Below are 16,421 nucleotides of genomic sequence, written 5' to 3' on the forward strand. Positions count from 1 at the left end.
TAAACTATAATAATATGTCAGACTTTGTCTATTATAACAAACCACTGACACCCCACTGTATAATTTTCTCCAAGAATGCTTTTATCTGGTGTTTTTGTAGTCCTCTTCTCCATTATTAACTTGATATATCTCAGTTATACCACTTACTTGTAGTGGCATGATTTTATTCTAATCAATATGAAACTTTTCTGTTTTAATGTATGTTTAACCTAATTAGCATTTTATGTTTGTACACCATGCATATCTATTCCTGATCTCCGAGGATGTGTCAGGAAATCGCCTGGGATTCATCCCTGGTTGAAGTATTTTTTTTCTTTTTGTTGTTTTTTAAATATTAATTTGTAAATATTGTTACGTATAATGTTTTGGCTTCTTTACATGATATGTCTTAATGAATATTTTGTTTAAAGACCCCCCCCCCCCCGCCCCCCCGATAAGTGGTCAGTGGCACTGTGCTAATTTTAAATAAGTAATCACACCCTGCAAAGTGCAGACTCTGATCAGGCATGGGTGGGTGCATGAACAAGCTTTGCTCCAGGGATGCATCTATGGGTTGGGTGGGTGCCTGTCTCATGCAGGTGTTTCTTTGATTCCTCTGAGGGAGCAGTGCATGCACACTTGTGCCTCATTAGAAGTGTCAGTTTAAAAGAAGCCTGCATAGGGGGGGGACAAGACACACACACATAGAGATAGAGAGAGAGAGAGAGACAGAGAGAGAGAGAGAGAGAGAAATGAGAACAGTATCGTGGAGAGTGGCAGGACAAGCCAGACAGTGTGGGTGTGAGGCAGTGCAGTCGTAGGCCCATGAGAGAGCAAAGGATTGTTGCTCTAGGGTCAGATTGTCCCCACTGATTAACTGTTGAGGAGTGGGAATGATCAAGGTGGCGTCGTAGCCCAGAGATCCGAGGTACGCCAGGGGTTCAAAAAGGAAGATGAGAGAACAACCAATCCTGAGCGGTTTGGCCAGTGCCGCTTGGAGGCAGTTAAGATGGGGATCCGGTACTGAAGACCGTGGCTACTTATGTCTCCGCCGGCTGAGCAAGCAATGGGTGAGCCGGAGAGAGAAACATGGAGTGGTGCTGGGCTTGTCCGACAGAATATTAAGGACCTGCTGGCTGTTGGTTTAATCTCGTTTTAATGTAGAATTTAAACTCCTAGACTGTCACTGTTTTTATGGGTTATTTGTTTAAAGAAGAGAGAACTGCACTTTTGAACTCTGTGTGTCTTGATTGACTTTGTTTAACTTATCACTTTGCACCTACCTTTTGCTATGTGTGAGTGCCCTCATCTGCTAATCTCATCTCGGTGATGTTATCGACGGTGGCAGGTTCAAGGGGCTCCCTGGATGCAATGGGTAGTGTGGAGTAAACCCGCACCATCACATCCTCTGAATTTGTAGTTGAAGGACCACCTTCTATTCTTCATACTGGCCTCATTGGTTTCAGTTGTTCATTTCATCTTACTTTGCAATACAACTTTTGGATTTCAGTGACTCAAAGCTGTGTTCTGGTTAATCTTTGGTGTTCTGGATTTTGGTTATGTATTACGATAACAATTCTGGATTATGGACTAGTTTTGTTTTTTTGGGATCTGCCTTTTAAGTATATGATTTTCCTCTCCGAGCTTAATTCTTTTTTAAATTTTATTTTCACAAATAAATCTTCATATATAAAGAAAGTTTGTTTTTGTTATTGTGGTTCTGGGTTTTTTACATAGTTCTCCTCTTCCTTGTGTGAGGTTACTGTTGAATTTTTAATCTTTACCCTTCTATGGTTTGATTTTCAGGTTTGGAGTAAGGCTCAGTTTAATATTAGGCTTCACTGAAGCCAAGACATCTAGTTTTTGTCGACAAAGCATCAGTTTTAAGTTTTGAAAGCCAGACAGATCCTAATAGTCTGCATTCAATGAAGAATACTTAAAAATTAAAAAGAATAAAACTAAAATGAATATATATGAACTAATAATTTCCATCCCTAGGTACAAAATTTTGTGCCTATAACTGTAATACTTATACATCATTATGCATGTGTTTTGATGTTAATTTGGGTTTTTAAATATACAGAATCTAGTTCTGATGCTTATTTAGCATTTTGAGTTGAAATACAAAAGTTGTGTTTCATTACTGTCTTGATTTTCCTTGTTTATGCAACTTATTATTTTTGATCACATAACCGTAACCATTGACATCACTACATTTTACTTATAACTATTGAATTGAAAGCACTTCAGATTATGCCTTGGCTCAACTTTTGTAATGTTAGTTAGCTTCAAATCTAACTTTCTTAGTTTCAAGTTTTGTTTTTCTGATGTTGAATTGTGAGCCCTTTTTGACTTGACTAATGTTGTGTCTTTTGATTTTGTTGCTTATAAGTCCATCTCCTGGCTTTTCACCTGTACATTTCCCTTTTGACCATATCTTGATATTTTGATCACCTCCTGCAGTCAGATTTATGAAACTTGTGTGCACAACTTTCCTCATAAAAGTCTGGATTTATAAAAGGATACTTGTTAATGTTTACGGCAACTCTGACCCATCCTTACGCAAGGTTTTGAAGAAACTGGGACATGATGCCCCCCTTGATCAGGTAGGGAAATACAGCTAAACCAGCTAAATGACAACTCACATGTATAATAATTCTTTTTAATAAGGCCAGTTCTGTATATTTTCACTGAAGAACTTTTTTATTTTTTGTTAGTTTATATCAGACCCCTGTTGTTATTTCTCAAGTAACTGGTGTGACAGATAGAGGCACTGTCGACCCCTTGAACCCTCAGATTTGACTCCAAACACCAGGTAAAAGTCCAATAATAATATTTATTTGGACAAACACGTGCACAAAGCACCCTCCTCTCCACAATACTCATACAATAATAATAAACTACAATAATTAACAATCCTCCCCACTCCCAGACACTTAGCCACCCTACCACCCAGCTCAGCTCATCGTCTGGGATTTCCCATAGTCTTTTTATATTCCCTGACCCGGAAGTGTTTCCAATCCCTCAGTCCATGTGATCTCCTATCACTTCCGGGTCTGATAAAAATCCTCTTCTTCATCCCGGAAGCAGGTCATTTCCCTTGTGGCCTTGCCTATGACGTACTTCCAGGTTATAGGGCATGTAGAATTCCCTGAGCCTCCCTACAGCGTCTCCTGGAGGTCCCCATGGTATCCAGCAGGGCTGGTTGTAAAAACTACAAGGTCCATGAGGCCCTGCTGGAATTCGGGGAACCTCTATACCGCAGGGAGAGCTCCATCTGGCAGCCTGGGGGTGTTGGCCGGGATGACAGGCCGGCCATCCCTCACACTGGCCAATAGGTCAGGAAAATCTCAGCCAAGTTTCCCTCCATTATGAGCTGGAAGCCATTAACCGACCAATGTAGCACTACATTCAGTATGGAGTGGGTGCACATACATAAAACATAACTGGCTTTTGCCAACATAAAATGGCAATTTGCAGCAGTGTCCAATTTTCCTTATGTAGTCAGAGCTATTGATTGCACTCATGTTACAATATGGGCAATTTGCTAGAAAGAAGCTGTTCTTGTTAACTGTAAGTAGTGATATTACATTGTCATCTTTTATGCCAATATGAGTCTGACAAACATTGTGGCTAGGGGGTCTTGGTCAATCCATGATTCATTTATTTTGAGGCTTGTTAGTAAGTAGTGATGAGAGAACTCCATGGTGTTTTCTTCACCTCAAATTTGGAGAAATTGAAATCAATGGGGAAGGACTACCTAAACTAGACTTGACTGGATTATAATGGTACAATCATCTTTAAAGTTTTCCTTCGGGCTAGGGAAACGTCTGCCAACTACAGCATACTGGAATGATTATTGTGGCCAAAAATGTGACTTGAGCTGTATGGCAGCAGTGCCAACCACTGAGTGAGATCAAAGAAAAAAGAACGCAGTCAGAGATGCTCAATCATATATGTTGTCAAAATGAAGCGGAAATGCCGAAATCGTAGTGAAAAGTCAGAAAAAATATGTAGGTCTTTTAAAGACAGAAAATTCTAAAGTGGCTTGTCATAATTGAAGCCACTGGCTAGTTCTATTTTTTGAAGTCGTGCTGAAGGCTCCCCAAACTGCAGGTGCTGATGCTTTGCACCTTTTCTTCTATTGAAAAGATAGAAACATCTGGTAAATAGCAATAAATCTTTCATTATCTTTCATAGTGTCGCCTATGTTGGGGTGGGGGGGAAGCATCAGGTTCCATCAAGGTTTGTTTTCACTCTCCAAGTAGCTAATTAAGCATGCATAGGGTACATGCCTCCTTATAGCTTATATTGATGTGGAACTTGAAGATCCACCTGCACATTTGGCAACAAAGAGATAACTTGTTATTTATGCTCTATATGTTTATAAAAGGGCGGCACGGTGGCGCGGTGGGTAGCGCTGCTGCCTCGCAGTAAGGAGACCCGGGTTTGCTTCCCGGGTCCTCCCTGCGTGGAATTTGCATGTTCTTCCCGTGTCTGCGTGGGTTTCCTCCGGGTTCTCCTGTTTCCTCCTACAGTCCAAAGACATGCAGGTTAGGTGGACTGGTGATTCTAAATTGTGCCTAGTGTGTGCTTGGTGTGTGGGTGTGTGTGTGTGTCCTGCGTTGGGTTGGCACCCTGCCCGGGATTGGTTCCTGCCTTGCGCCCTGTGCTGGCTGGGATTGGCTCCAGCAGACCCCCGTGACCCTGTGTTAGGATATAGTGGGTTGGAAAATGGATGGATGTTTAAATAAAATTACATTTTCAGAACCTGTATTATTTACTTATCTGTTAAGCCTTAAATTGAGTTAATCTACTATACCCAGCAATTATGTGCCTTTATGGCTTTACGTATTATAGCCAGGGCTCCAGATGGCGACTAAAATGGTCGCCATTGCAACTTGATTTTTTATTTTGCGACTAGTTTTTTCATTCCAGTCGCCGGTGGCGACTCTCTCTCTCAATCTAAGAAAAGTTTTAAATTTAAAGCAGCAGAAACGGCTTTTAATTATGTGCGAACACTCTCAGCCCGCGTCTGCCTTTCCTATTATACTATCACGTGATTAAAGCCAAACAGAAGCGAGGCATTATCTGACACGCCCACTCTGCTTTAAACGTCATCTTGCTAACTGCTGTGGATAGGAATCTGAAATAGAAGAGAATCGGGCCACGACTGCTCCTCGAATTCCGTCCTAACTTTCCACGTAACACACGAAATGTTCTAAGTTTCCATGCAACACGCAAAATGGCCAAACGAAAAATTTCCGACTTTTTTTCAATGCCCACTCGTCCAAATCCTGCCTTGTCTACTTCTGAACGAACCAAAGATAATTCAGTCAGTGGGTTATCTGAGGTACAGCCACCGGCGTCCGGAAATGTACAGTTATTAAAGGATGACAACTCCGTCCCATTAGCAAAGTCTTCTGCGCCCGCGGCTCCGACACCTGGAAGACAGTTTAAAGCGGCTTGGTTACAGGAGTTCGCTTGGTTACGGTATGACAAGGGAAAGATGTATTGCAGTTTTTGTGCACAAGCCGGACAAGAAATTGCTGGTAAAACAGAATTCATTTGTGGTACGAGCCATTTTAAAAAGGAAACTGTGAAAAAGCATGGTGAGAGTAAGAAACACAAGAATGCCAGAGACTGTGTGTGATCGCTAGGTCTGCTCCCTGTGACACCCCCATAGCAAAGGCAGTGCAACGTGCTTGTGAGAAAGTGACAGAAAATGAGATGAAAGAATTAAAAATAAAATTCAATGCAGCATATATGATTGCACTGGAAGAAATACCATTCACAAAGTTTAAATCTCAAATTCTGCTGATGAAGAAGAATGGCATGGATGTGTCAAAAACATATGATAATGATACAGCATGTGCAGAGTTTGTAGGTTGCATTGCAGATGAATTAAAAAGTAATGTGCTGGAAGAAGCTTTAAAGGTAAACTACATCCCTGTTATAACTGATTGTGGAACAGATGTCTCAGGGAAAGATAATGTCATTACATACTGTAGGTATGTATCTGATGGAACACCTAAGACTCATCTAGTAGGTTTGGCTGAGATTGATTATGGTCATGCAGAAGGGATTCAAAACACCATTAAATCACTGCTTCAGAATGCTGACCCAACCAACCCAAATTGGTGGGTACATAAAATGAGTGCTTTTGGAGCAGATGGTGCAAGCGTGAACATGGGTGCAACAGGGAGAATAGGGGCACTTTTCAGAAAAGAGATAGGTGAACATGCTCTGTCTTTCCACTGTCTACCCCATCGGCTGGAACTGGCAATGCTAAACACACAAAGGTCAGTGCCAATGATTGAAAAAGTTTATGACCTTCAACTAGTGTGGAAAACGTATCATTTCAGTCCCAAAAGCAAGCGGGAGCTGAAGGCTATAGGAGCAGAGTTAGGATGCACAGTACGAAACCCATCAGCAGTAAAAACTCAGCGCTGGTTGACACACATTTATCGGGCACTCTCAATTTTTCTCCATTCAAACTATGCAACAGGTCAGGGGCAGTACACTGCTATGCATCATCATATGGAGCACCTTGCAGTCATGTCCAAAAACACAGACATAAAGGGAAGAGCCAAACACATTGTAACGGCCGACCCCTTTACCCAGCCGGCAGCTACACCTCCAAGACCTGTGGCCTGGATGATTTACTGAGAAATAATCTAACTATCAAGCCGTAATTCTAACCAATTAAACTTTTCCCCACAATCGACGGTGAAAATATAAGTACACAAAAACAGGATGTAAAATTAAACGGATTAAATGTATTAAATGAAACAAGACATGCAAAAAATAGAAACATATAAATATAAATATAAATATCCCTCCACCCCAGCAACAACAAGACACCACCAAATATAAATACAACAAAAAAGCCTCCCTTGTCCCTGTAACATATAAACACACAACACGAATAACAAGAATTGAATGATATATGGAAATGAATGTGAACGTGAGTCCGGTAATAAAGAAACTGTCCTGGATGCGGTTGACTGAATTAGTGAAAATGAGTCGTTTGATTTTCCCCGGAAAAAATGGAGCAGCCTCACCGTGAATCCTCGGTGCGTGGTGGATGATTAACTCCGACCCCGGGGTCTCTCGTGATGAGGTCCTTGATGCAAGTCCGGCGGATGGAAAAACAAACTGGATGGAAATGCGTGATGTGGAAAATAACAGGTACAGATGGCTCGTGTTCGTGAATGTGAAAAAAATCTCCTTCTCTCCTCTCCTCTTCCTTCTCCTCCTGCTGGCTTAAATAGTCCTGTAACGGCTGTGATTGATTAATTAAGGACAGGTGTTTTCCAGGTTTGTGGCTGTGGCCTCCTTCCATCATCCGTCCCCCTTTACGGGGACGGCATTAACTGATACACATACAAACAGTAAACGGGACAATGAAACGAGACGCACTCTGAACTGACATTTAACACTAACTATGTGGCCCCACTACAACATTGTTCAGCAAATGGAAACCCTGTCTTTCGTTGTCTCTTGTCACTTTTTACATGACCTTTTTTCAGAGGTCTCAAAGCTGAGCCTTACACTTAAAAAAAATCTCATATACTTCCTCAGGCAGTTGCTGCAATTGTGGGCTGTGTGGTAACAATTAAAGGATTGAAGGAAAATGCTTTGAGAGAAGGGAAGCTGCAGGAATTCTTACAGCACATAGGTTCTCAGCCTGAAGGTTCAGTGCAACAGGAAGGGCCATCAACAAGCAGGAGTGAGAGGGCTGCAAGTAGCCACACAGTCATAACCTTCCAAAATGTTAAATTGAAAGGCCCCCAAAATCAGGCCACATTCAGAAGTGATCTAAAGGCCGCAATTGAAAAAACAGTTGACATTACTGTTAAAGAATTGGAGATCAGGTTTGCAAAATGATGTCAAGTGTTACACAGCACGGACATTCAAAGGGATCAGAAATCATCAAGTCATTTTCAGTGTTTTGTCATGATGCATGGCCAGAGGACATTGATAGCTATGGCAAGTGTGAGATAGACACACTTGTTAAATGGTACAGGGAGCTCTTATCAAACAATGGCTGTGATGTCACAGCTGTGCAGAAGGAATGGCTAATGTTGAAAATATTAGTGAAGGGTCAGTTTATGGATAAGACTTACGGTGACCTATGGACAGTGATGCTGAGCTAGGAGCCATTCTGTACAGATTTTAAAAATCTGCTTCACTTAGTCGAAATAATGCTGGTGTTTCCGATATCTGCAGCTCAGTGCAAGCGAGGATTTTCAGCACAAAACAGAATAAAATCAAAAGTGCGCAACTCCCTAAGTGTAGAAACACTGGAAGACTTGCTAAGGATCAGTACAGAGGGCCCTACACTTGAACTTTTTGACCCAGAGCCCAGTGTAAAGCACTGGTTGTCAGCCAGCAAAAAAAAGCGCAGACCAAAGTATACTGGCTGGCCTAATGATGCTGACATTGTAATGGTTAGTGACAGTGAACTTGAAGAGTAATTAATTTCTTTATATTTGTACACTCATTGCGAAATGATTATTTCAGAAATGATTGTTTATAATGTTTGTTATTGTGTTAATTCTTGTGTTATTATGTGTAAGATACTTCTAGTGTTTGTATTTGTAGTGTTCCTTACACATGTTGTGTATAAGACTCTGGACTTGAAGTATTGCTTATTAGTAAACATTTGCACTGTTCACATTTATGTGTCATTTATTCTTCTGTTATTATTATCTATAAGACCTTGCAGAGGACTCTAGTAGGCAGGTCAAATAGCTCAGATAGGAGAATGGAAAGGCAGTGTGTGGTAGACAGAAGAAACAAATAAACAATACAAGTAAATATTATTTGTTTATTTCACATTTGGCATGCGGTAGAGATTATGGCTCCCAAAAAAAGCATTTGGCTCCTAAATATTTTGGGTTTAGGAGCCAGTGGCTCCCAATTTTTTTTTTCTGTCTGGAGCCCTGATTATAGCATTTGTTTTCATGGAAAATGTAAAAAACTGGTATGAATACTGGTGCTATAGTAGTTCATCAGCTGCCTTTTCACCTTTGGTTTCCATGATGTTTGCATGTTCTGTTTATATCTGCCTGCGTTTCTCCCAGTGTAAAAATCTTCAGTGTGTCAGCCAGTAGACTAGTGATACTAACTGTGAACACAATCGTGTGCTCTTCATAGTGCCAAGCACTGTGCAACCGTGCCTCCGAGAAATCAAAGAAGAAAGAACATAGTAAGAGATGCGTAAGCTTCGTAACCAGAAAGCAATCCTATGTTTCATGTAAACAAAGAGAAAATGCAGAATTGAAGTCTAATGTCAGAAATAATGAGATGTTTAAAATCAGGAAATTTAAAGAAATGAACGCCAAAGAGAATACTTTTTAAACCCAATCTCACTAGGTTTTTTAAGTGTCCCAAAGGGCTAGGGAAGCATCTTCCAACTATGCAGGACTGATTATTGTGGCTAAAAAGGTGACCTGAGCTGTGAGGAAGCAGTGCCAACCACTCCACCACCATGCCTCCCTGGGATAAAATTAATTGAACTGAACATCAGACCATTAAAATTTCTTGTAGACAGTGGTAACAGGAGCATGTAGCATGAATTCACAGAGGCGTGGCTAGGGATCTGCCAGGTGGGGATGCCACAACTCATCAGCTGAACTGATGGTAATGGTGAACTGTTGCTGACATGGAAAAGGAAGAGCTGCACATTAGCCGCTTCTGGGTGTGAGCTTCTGCAGATAAGGACTGACCTCCACTGGCAGACTCTGACAGAAAGGGTGCCAGGGGGTGGCAACACATACCGAAAATGAGGCCTGCCAGCCCTGGCCTATACTGCCCTGATTCTGATTCCACAGCAGCCTTTCGTGGTTCTTCATATGATTGATGAGGGGGGTAATACTCATATGGGAACCAAGCTGCCCCCTGCGTAACTTCTGCTGGCAGAGGTTGCAGGCCACAGTGGCCTGATCCTCTATCAATATGCTAAAATAGGTCCAGACGAGTGATGTGTGTGGCACCACCCTGGCTGCCTTGGTAGCGGCAACACGCAACACATCATGGATCTGAGCATCTGCTGCTGTCTGCTGCATGTCAGAGGCAGTGCCTATGAAGACAGGAGAGTGCTTAGTACTAGGCTCTGTGGCGGCCCTACATCCCCCTCACTGCCTTTGATGCTGGTGCCTCTCTACCTCACTGCCGGTGCTGCTGCTCTGTGACTGGTAGGTGGCACCCAGGGTCTGTAAATTTCACCATTCACCTCTTCCATCGAGTCAGACCCCAAGTCAACAGAGGCAGCTATAAGCGGAACATGCAACTGCTCCTCCCTTGCTGCCAGGGTCTGAGTCCTCAGGACGTGGTGCACTATCCCTGCACCACTGTGTCACTGTAGCTGGGAAAAGCTCCAAATCCTCACTGTCTTCTTCCCTAAATGTGCCAAGCACCTCCCCTAACAGCTCCTGTCTGTCACTAGGTCTATCCTTGCCTCCTTTTGGTCTTCTTCCCAGAGATCCCCCAACGTGTGAATAAAGAACAGGGGGCATTCCTCCTCAAAGGGACCTGTTAAGGATCTGGAGCCACAGCTCGTTGGCTGCACGGAGTTGCTTTAGTTGGACAGCTACTTGCTGCTGCCACAGGCCATCTCTGCAAGACTGACAGGTGGCTGAGAGGATGTGGATGGGTTGGTGGAACTGCACCCTCGATCAACTCTGCTGTCATAGGCATGACCAGCACTCTTTCCTCCAGCCTGCATGGGAACTGAGTGGTGTTTTTTGGGGGAAAAATAAAAAACATGTAAACACACAAAACAACTACAGGACAAATACTAAGGTTGTTTTTTTTTCCACTATGATGCACAGAAAGCTGCCCCCACCACACACACATGCACACAGCTCTAATAACAAAAGAAGTGGACAGAATGATAACCACGAACAAAATACTACAAATGGCCACAAACTAGCAATAAGTTAAAAAAAAAAACTCAGACTACAGCACTGAACACCTAAGAAAAACAAAATCCCAAAAGCATTTTCTTTCTTTCTTTCTTTCTTTCTTTCTTTCTTTCTTTCTTTCTTTCTTTCTTTCTTTCTTTCTTTCTTTCTTTCTTTCTTTCTTTCTTTCTTTCTTTCTCTCTCGCTCACTGACTTTTGTCTCTACCACTAAGTCCTACAAAATCTGTAATGCAAATGATCAGCATTATACACCCTGGGGGCGATCCTATCCAGTGTTGGCTGTTATAGCTGCTGAGGATGCCTCACTGCCCTCGCAAAGCATTATGGGACACTGGGAAAAAAAGTTCTCCTAACCTGCCGAATTATCAGTAAATAATTCAACTAACAATGGCTAACATACCAAATTCGCTGCAAAAAACGCTTTGGCAAAATTCGCTGATCAACACTACTGGTAAGTTAACTGGCTGAACCCTCAATTTTTCATATTCAAATACTATTAATTGTAACAGAAATCATGTCATTACATGTGCAAGTTGATAGTGGCTATCTATTCACATGCTGGCTCCCTATGCCCTTTCCCCAACCCACAGAATGTAGAGGAGAGGCAGTATAATGTCGCGTATGCAGAAGGGAGGCTGCTCTATCAGCCAATGAAGTTCAGCAGCATTGTGACTGCATATGTATGAGGTTGATTAGCATAGTCTATATATGGTTGTTTCAGCATGGCAACCAGATGAAGTGCTTTCACATAGATGATTCTGATTTATAAAAGTAAATTGTGTAAAAATGTACATATGTCAGGTTTTATAAATTTATGTGTTTTTGGTGTATGCATTTTTCCTGTTTTTTGGCATACGTATGCTCACTCTCAAATCTACATAAAGGTTTAACCTCTGGTCCTTTCACTCACAATAATCCTTGGACACATTGTACATCCATAACAATAACATAAAGCTACACTTTCAGTTTAGCTAGCAGCACTGGAGTTTCATGCACCATTGGTTGCTACGTTGCACCAGATGCTGCTGAGACAAGTATTAGCTCTCTGAGACATTGAAAAGGTAAAAGTTGGCTCAGAAAATGAATGAATGAATGGATGAATACCTACTAATCCACACTACACTCTACCAAAACTGAGAAGACTGGAGAAGGACTGGAAACATTTGTATGATATTAAAACATTTTTTTATGTTATTATTTTAATAATTTCAAATGAATGTTGCACAAAGCTGCAGTTTATGATAATAGTTTTGCACAAGAGAAAAAACAGTCCTAGATGGGACACCATTCCATCACACAGGATTTTTACAACACAGGAGCCATTACAAATCCATACAGGATTTACCATTTCCAGTGGCCCAGCAACCTAAAACTAGAGTGCCTGTTGTTGTAACTATTTTAAAAGGGGCAGACCTGAATAAACTATTCGAAAAGCTCACATTGTTTGCCACTCATTCAGCCACAGATGTGAATGTGGGAATAGTGTGCTGATTTTTCTGTCTGCTATGTCCATCTTGGACTGAGCAAAATTCACCAGGAACTTAATGTTAGAATGAAAGCTAATAGCATATTGAAAATTAAAAATCGCGGTGAAAAAAGGATCAGCACACTATAAAAAGTTAAATCATGAACTCTTGCAAGGACCATGCAGGAAAAATCAATTTTGAATTTCAGATTATAATGCTCAGTTTTAAAGAAAATTTAAAATAAACCTAATAAGCAAAGCTGCCAGAATAACAAAATAAATGAACAGATGTCCTTTTGCAGTTGTACTTTTACCAAAACAGTGACCCATATTATCCTAGCATGAAACTATCTTGACTTAAATGACATCATTTCATAAAGAATAAACAACAAATATGAAAAGTATACTAGGCTGTAAAATCTCTCTTTTTTTTTACATTGGTTCAACATTTCCAACAGCTTAATTTTTAAAATGATCTTTTCAGCTTTAGAACTTCAATGCTTGAGGTACTTGTTTAAGATGACTGAATTTGCTTGTTTTATTCATTATTTGTTGAAACATACCAAAGGTTTATGGTTAAAAATCAGAACAGTATTGCTAACACAGAATGAAAGCAATTATAGTTTGTATTAATAAACAATCCCACAAAAAAGAAGCCATGACACGCACTTCTCTGCTACGTGTTCCTTTTCGACATATGAAATAGGAAAAAGCTATTGAAATGTCAGGACCATTTCACGGAGTACCTTTTAAACTACTAATGCACTCGCTCCAAAAGAGTTTAGACTATAAAATTTGATTCTGAAGTTTTCACAATAGATTAATCAATGGATGAGTTTATGTAAAAAGGAAGTATTTGAAAAATATATACCCTTTTCATGTGCAGGAACTAGTGATTTTCTTGCCAAGATCTTTAACTAAAACATAATATAGGAGAATTCATTTTGCCTCAGAAAATGATACTTTAGACTCATCTGTCTACAGAATATTGTTTCAGAACTCATGAAGATCATCCAGATGAATGTTGACAAACTCAAAGAAAAACACTTGTTTTTTATTAGAGATCACAACTTTCCTCCTTGGTCTCCTGACTCTGACCCCATTTGTGACAATTTCCCTTCTGAGGGTGGAATCATAAAGACAAATCTTAGCTAAATGACAGAGGCAGCAAATATCTCAAAGCTGTTCAAGAGTGCTTTGTACGATCATTGAAAATTTCATAGTTTGCTTTATTATAGATTTTGGAAGGACATCCACACAAAGACAGGCAGACTGCTGTCTCAAGCATTCTTTTGTTTTGATTGTAATTAAGCGATGTCACAGATGATTTCTAAACCTTTCCTACAGAAGAGTATTAGGGTAACAGAGAAGAAAACAATTAGGGACACAGTGAAGACAAAAAGGTCTGTTTCGTGATTAAAGATGAAATTTCGACTCTAATCTCATAGTTTATTTCGTGGACTCCATCTTAAAATCAATATTTTATTTACTAAAGTTTCTCAAACCTCATCGTGATTTAAGTAGCATGTTAAATACTTTGCATTCTGCCCGAGCAAATTTGTTACTCGCAATGTTCTTCTTAAACGGAATAGAAAACTCATCCTGAAAAACATTCATTGAATTCTGTGTCTGTGTGTCCAATCACCAGCTCGCAAACCCAACATTTACACCTTATTTAAATTAAACCAGCGGGATACCCGTTCATACATCCAGTCTCTTCAAGCCTCATCACACCTGCCAAGAAAGTTCTCTGCATTGCACATACAGCTGCTTTTGCAATCACTTTTTAGAGATTTTGTGACAGTGTCCTAGGAATTTAATGGATGTTCTGCTGGATGGGCTTTCTTTATTGCAGTTATGCTGTCTCTATCGAACGTACCTACCCCCAGTTCCTATCCTTTCATTTTCTTTTACTACATAACCAATTACCTCACAATAAACGTCTTTGTGAAAGTAAAACTAGCTATAAACTTAGAACACTGAATATTCAAAACTTTTAACTAACACTGAAGAATCCTCATTATACATGTTTAATTTTTGCATCCATTTATTCAGGGTTGCACCCATCCCAGCAATCACCAGGTGTGAGGCTGGAACAAACCCTGGACAGGGCGCCAGCTCATGGCAAGGTGAATACACATATACTAGCATCAGCAAATCCCCTAACCTTCATGTCTTTGGAAGGAAACTAGAGCATGGCGAAAAAACTCATGAGGAAAACTTTCAAACTACAGGCAGGGAACACCTGTGATGTGACCACTTTGCAGCGTGGTAGCAGCACTACCACTGTACAACCGCACCACCCATATGTTAAATTATTAACAGTATAAATTATTTAAATGAAGTTAACAATTTATCTGCAAAATGTAATATACATGCTTTAATTTATTTCATCATGTAATTGGTATCAAATATAAATCTTAGTATTCTAAATGTTTAGAGAGCTGTAATATTATGAATTTCGTATATTCTGTGTGGCAATTGCTGCCTGCAGCTCCTCTCAGCGGAAGAAGAAGCCCATGTAAAAAGCACATAATGATTAATGACTGGGTAGGGAAGCCCTTAGAATACAAATCATCTAAAGTGCTACTTTATTTATGATGGTGTTTGAGAAACTCTATTAAATGAAACATTGATTTTAAGATGAAACTTATGACATTGAACTTTAATGACGAAATAAACTGTGAAATTTCGACTTTCATAATGAAATAGACATTTTTCATCTTCAGTGTGTCCCTAATGTTTTTTTCTTCTTTGTAGCCCTAATACTCTACCTTACTTTTCAGACTGATAGTGGCCAACAACATTCTTCTCCTGAATTATCGCATAATGTACCTCTAGAACGCACCTGATGACAACTTTACTTTGGTAGTAAGGGTCAAAAGTTAATCATATCAATCGTAGGCAGTTCTGACATTAATCAGAGATGATTATAAACTAAAGCATTCAAACACCTGACTCCAATTCTCTTTTTAATTTTACCAAGTTTACTGTGGAAATGACATTCTCGCACCTGAAGACAGAGCTTCAGATTAAATTGGTTTTCAAGCAAATAAAAGAATAACTAACCTGAGACTTTTTTTTGCTAAAACTCTCTTCTATATATTAATACAAAATAAGTGATCAAAATTACTTTGAAAAATACTCAATAATGCAGAATCACAAATCGACTAATGACAATATTAGTATTGCATGGAATATTTAAAAATGCTTGAATCCCCATATGATTGGTCAAAATATTTTTCTTTAATTTATTTATTCTTACAAAGCTCATTTCCAAAGTTAGACTGAAATACATTTACAAATATATTTACAAAATTCTTGAAAAAATAGTGGCTATTCAACTTCATTCTCATTTATCTCAAAATAATTGGTATGAACAGTTCTAGTCTGGTTTTCGACCCCTCCACAGTATAGAAGCAGCACTTATAAAAATTACTAATGACCTCTTTATGGCAGCTGATTCTGGTTTAATTACTATTCTCATCCTCCTTGATCTGAGTGCAGCCTTTGACACTATCTGTCACACTACTCTTCTCAATAGATTATCTTTGATTGGCATTACGCTCCACTAGATTGGTTCAGATCCTACCTCTCAGGCCGCGCTCAGTTTGTTCAGCTTAAAGCTTCCACATTCCAACCCACCGCTGTTACTTTTGTCTTGGGGCCCCTCCTTTTCATTATTTACCTCCTTCCCCTTGAAAATATCTTTCATAAACATGACATTAGCTTCCACTGTTATGCTGATGACATCAAGCTCTATCTCACTAGCAAACCTATTGTTTCCTTTCCACCCTCCTCGCTTATTGATTGCATAGCAGAAATCAAATCCTGGTCTTCTTCAAATTTTCTTAAATTAAATAGTGACAAAACTGAGGTTCTCCTCATTGGTACAAAATCAACATTATCCAAAACTGATCATTTTTCATTTCTTATTGATAATTCCTCTGTCTCCCCTTCACCACAGGTTAAGAGTCTGGGTGTCATCCTTGACAGTACTTTATCCTTTCAGTCTCACATCAATAACATCTCCCGGTCTGTATATT

This window comes from Erpetoichthys calabaricus, chromosome 6 (genome assembly GCF_900747795.2).
Source record: "Erpetoichthys calabaricus chromosome 6, fErpCal1.3, whole genome shotgun sequence".
NCBI classification, from domain to species: domain Eukaryota; kingdom Metazoa; phylum Chordata; class Cladistia; order Polypteriformes; family Polypteridae; genus Erpetoichthys; species Erpetoichthys calabaricus.